Consider the following 5492-nt stretch of genomic DNA (forward strand, 5'->3'; position numbering starts at 1 on the left):
GTTTTTTTTTTTTCTGGAACAATTTTGTTGAGGATGACGGGACTTCACTTCGCTGTTGCTATTTGATTGTGTGCTGTCCAGACTATTGAAGAGTGTGATAGCAACTGGCATTGTTTGCATAAATAGAGTCTAGTGACATTGTTGCCCCCTCTCTCTCAAAAAGTTTTTCTGACTCTGCACAATCATAGAAGACACGTCAGTAAAAACAGATGAAGAAGACTGTCAATTACACTAATTTGCTGATCCTTGTACTTCAGCAAGCTTACCAACAAGGGCAATACCCAAAGCAAACGAAGAAGCACAATGCCGGACAGAAACCAAACGGGGAGTTACTATCCAATCTCACATTCCACCGCCCTAAGGCGTCCATGCCCCATAACTCTGTAGTGGTTGTAAGATTATGAAACAAACAAATTAAGAAGTAATGGACCTCCTGATCTGGGGAAATCAATATTTAAAGTAAAACAGAGTGGCAGTCAAGGAATGAAAGATAAGTGTCGTTTGGGCGCGCCAACATGCTTCTGCTGAAAATAATTGCTTATGAAGTCCTTCCCAATATAGTTATTCAATTGAGGTACAAGAGTTGGCTATTGATAGCCTAGACTGGAGTCAGGATTGTTTGCTGCAATTACATGTCATTCCAATGTGAATTAAGAATGGTCCAACGAGTAGCTTTTTCGCAAATTCATTTTCAGAGAGCAGATATCAATGTGTACATTCAGTTGCGCTTTCTGTGTTTACGATTCTTTTGCACATCTGTGCCGGTCTTTTGGCTGCGGAGGATGGCACATGCCCTTCTGACAGTTGCATCCCCCAGATCCTGTCGATAATAGTTCTTGCACACAGGTTCTTGATTGTCTTGATGGTGCGACGGGAGTCACGAGCCAAAGTCACCTTGGGGGTAACCTTAGAGGGCTTGTAAGCATCTGCAAGAAAACAGTTCCAATAAACCTAACTCCTGTAAGTAGCATTAGTTACTTCCCAGTAAACTGACAGCGAACACTAAGTGAAAGTGTAAAAATAATGTCTGTGGCGAGGGTGATCATATATAATTTGAATATATCAACAAAGTTGAAATGGTAAATTGGCCACCGTTATGATTGTAATAGCTGACGTTTCGAACGTTAGCCCTTCGTCGGAGCGAATGATTCGCTCCGACGAAGGGCTTCGCTCCCTTCGTCGGAACCCTTTCGCACCGACGAAGGGCTAACGCTCGAAACGTCAGCTTTTATAATCGTAACGGTGGCCAATTTACCATTTCAACTTTTTTGATATATTCAAATTATTTCGTTACCCCACCGACGCAGTCCCAAACAGTTTCTTTAGAAACTATCAGCCTTTATTCATTTGTGATCTTATATACTTCACCTAGTTCACAGATAATGCGCTCAAATCAGAGCAGAGCCAGAAAACGAAACATGTTTTTTCCAACTGAATAACAAGAATAAATCTCATGCTACTCAACGATGTGAAAAAAACAAACAAACAAAAAAAAAATTACAGAAAAATGGTGTACGTTTACATTCATAAACCCTCTATCGGGAGTGTACTTTTCCTGCAATTTGATATGGTGAGTTCTTACATATACAGTGCACTCAAACTGGTTTAAAGATATCGCGTTAATTAATGCACCAGAATTAGGTGAGTTGTGGGGATACCTTTAGGCCTCGTAAGATGGCCGATTTTTTGTTTAAAAATGAAAGACCCGTTTATTAAAGTCACCAGATAGTCTTGTAATTATTGCTCCATCAATCCCGAATACCACGACCCTGTCCCTCTTAAGTTCCTCTATACATATCTTGGACCCCTCAGCACTCCCTGCCTTTCCTCATTGGCTTAATGTCTTTAAATATTAAAAATATAGTAAAAATAGAAGACATGAACGGTTTCATTTGGAGGCAAATAAATTTATTTTCAAACGTAAAAATTTTGGGTAACAAATGTCTGTCTTAATATACATGCGTAGTAGAAGATGTTGATACCACAAGGATGAAAAGCACAATAGTCAGATATTTGTTCTTGCTTGCTTTCTTGAGGTGTTAAATTTCGTAGTTTAAGAAGAAGGCCATTTTACAGTTGTGTACTTAGTTGCCAAGCCTTTGATTTGGAGTGAGGTTGAATGTGACCCTGTTGTGATAGAGACCAGTATCTAATTAGAATGATAACAAAGTAATTTATATTTGAAAAGCACCCTTGCTTGTATCATAACAAGGTCACTCTTAACCTCACTCATCTTTGAAAGCTTAGAATCCAAGCACACAACTGTAAAATGGACTATTAGTAAATGACCCACACGCATTGCACCTGCCTCGCACTTCCGTTAGCTCGTGTGATAAACGCGACGTGGCCAGGTGTGTGTCTGATAAGGGTTATATGACTAAGTGAAGTTAAATTTGGTATATAGCATGAACGTTTTGATCACATTAGAGGAGTTGTAATAGCTATAGCGAACGTGATCATCAACAGACCAATACATGATGGGAAGTCGACGCGTAACAATAGGGTGAGGACCTTTCCTGCCACTGCTCCTCAAAATTGATATTTTTGTAGTAAAAAAGTCTTTCTTATATCCACGAATTAAAAACGGCTGAAATCTGGGTTGAGATCGACAAAGTTTTAAGGAATAATGGATCTCGAAAACTCGTCAAAAAATGGTGCAATCTTTCTAGGAATAATCTAGAATTTTAAATAAGCTTTTAATATTCATTCACCACCCCTTTTTTGTGTGTCTTTTTTTTTTTTTTCTTTCTGGGGGGGGGGGGGGGATTTGTGTGTGTGTGTGTGGTTTTTTTTTTGTTTGTTTGTTTTTTTTTTGTTGTTGTTTTTGTAAAGTATCAATCCTAATCCTAATGCTTGAGATAATTGTATCTTGTTACGCAATCCGGCTGGAGTATCACTGATGGATATTTAACTTTGCCCGCGTTACTTTCTTCTATTCATTTAACATTCCTTCCGTGACGAAACAACAGTGCGTTCTCTTTTCTCACCATTCTCTTTTACACTCGCGGCATGGTGAATCATCAATCCCTTTTATTATTTTGCTTCTTTAAAATCTTGCAATCCTTCATAAGAATATGAAAAATTGCGTTTGATTCATTTTAGTAATTTTTTTTAAGGAAAACATCACTGCACCATCTTCATATTTACGTTCTTTTTATCATAGGCTCCCTTCCGTAGAAAATACTTGTGTGAACGAATCCAATTTAGTCATGCTTTATTCGTCTATTAATACAGTTCAGAAATGAGGATTTATTTTCTCAATGCAATTACGCATGGATTACTATTCCTTTTTTCAAGTGCGAGTTCGTCACACACAATGCCTCTTATTTAACTGATCCCTAATTAGCTGGATGGGCGTGCAAATATACTGCTGCGCCAAGTCAGTGACGCAAAAGCCGATTATTGGCTGCACTTGTTAATCCATATTCATCAGAATATGTAAAATTTGCAGCACACCACGATGTCCGTCGGAGAGTGAAGACGTGCCTTCCGTAGTGCTGAAGATAAAGTTGCACTCTGGAAAGAAGGCGCTCGACCAAGAGAGAAGAGCAACGAAATCCATTCTTCTATTAGTAAAAGCGAAGGCGAGCATTTCCTTGGTATATTATTGTCTTAAACTTCTTCAAAAAAGAAAAACAAGCCCTATCCTCTCAGTTGAACGTGTTAACACGTGTCGGTTGCTTGATCTGAGCGGCAATTCAAGTTAGAGTCGAATGAATTAGGGTGTTGGCTTCGAGAAAAGCAGAAATATGTTTTAACAATAAAATTTATTTTGGGACTTCATTCGGTGGTTGAATAGAACCACGTGTAATTGTGGCGACTCGTCCACAAAATAATTTGGTGACCTTTGATCCATTGTTAAATAAATTCCGAAACGTTTTGGTGCTTTTCTTTTCCACCAATTGTTTTAAAGAGCAAAGAGATTTTGTACATTTTAAAATCAGAAAGTATTATTACCTGATCACATTCATAATTTGTATTTTCGGCAGAAGCAAAGATGTCAGAAGAATGGAAGGATAAAGATTGTGGTCAAGAGAAGACATTGGAATCACTAAATGTTTGGTGGATACTGCAAAGATAAGAACTTTAAAATTATTCACGGTGTAACAGTAGCAAAAATGGTGGCTCTAGATGTTTTGTTATTGTTAGAAGACTTATTCTTTTACGAATTGTCACGAGATGGATAAAACCGGAGTTCATGGTAGGTGAATACTATTATTGAAGCCACCATTTTTGGAAACAGATACCAAAAACGAATTGTTATGCAAACCTTGAGAGATCGTATGATCTATTTGAACTTCTAGCAGTGATTTGGTGTAATTTTCTCAGATTGTCTCGTCACATCGATTTAACCAAAGTAACAATTGGAAGTTTATACAAACTTGGATACAGAAAGGTGGAACAAGAATTGTTGATTCGTAGCAAAGATCGCTCATTTTTTGTTTTTTTTTTTTTGGTTTGTTTTGCAATCGTATCGCAGTTGTCTTTCGGTTTTTGTCGCACAAAGATGGTATTTCTTGAGATGGCACTTAAAACTAAGGACCAAATGGAATTCAAAATTGGAGTATTCTGATAAGTTGGCATTCCTCAAAAATCACATCGCTGAACATCATGGACTTGAAACAAGACTACATCATTGACCAGTACGCTATTCTATGTTAGTCCTATCAACTATCTCCAACGACTGACTTTGAAAAGATAGTTAACCAACTTAGAAAGACTCACCTTAACAGATAACAACTACCGCACTCTACTAGCGACTTAAAAAAGAAAAGCCAACAGGGCCACCGACAGATCAAACAGAACAAACTGACCTGACTGATAAACGGACGAACGGCATTTGAGTCTAATAGCCACTTAACTGCACTACACATTAATAAGCCTTGAGAAACAAAACTGTGATTTTCGACCTCTGGAGAACAGTCCTTTTGAAGACTTTTCTCACCTGGACAGTCGGACAGCACGACTGACTACAAAGTGCTAACAAAAAAACATTGGTCAAAACCATCGATTTAACTGAAATTCGTTCTCGGCATGATCTGAATTCAGCTGAAATTTAACAAACTTCGTTCAGAAAAGGAAACATTCGTTTTCCATGTATATGCGAAGGAAAAAATTAAACACCATCTTAGATTTTTATACGCTACTTTGTGCCATCAACTGAGCCTTATTTTCGTTTGATAGTTTTATATTTTGAAACTAATGCCTGGACATTTATCTGTATAAACCAGTTTAAATTTACTCTTCACGAAGAATAAATATGTTCATGTTTCATATTAATGGAAATGAAGATGCATATGATGAATTCTATTTTAAATCGACTAAAAATAGTTTTAAGATTGGACATAGTCAACAAGAACATACGAGCGAAAATTTTGACCAATTCACATGAATGCGACTATTGGCAAACCGCAATTGTCAGGAAAGAGTACGATTGTCTTGTGCGAATTAAAAAATTAAGAAATTACATTTTTGTAATCAAATTGCTACGT

Source organism: Stylophora pistillata, chromosome 4 (genome assembly GCF_964205215.1).
Source record: "Stylophora pistillata chromosome 4, jaStyPist1.2, whole genome shotgun sequence".
NCBI classification, from domain to species: Eukaryota; Metazoa; Cnidaria; class Anthozoa; order Scleractinia; family Pocilloporidae; genus Stylophora; species Stylophora pistillata.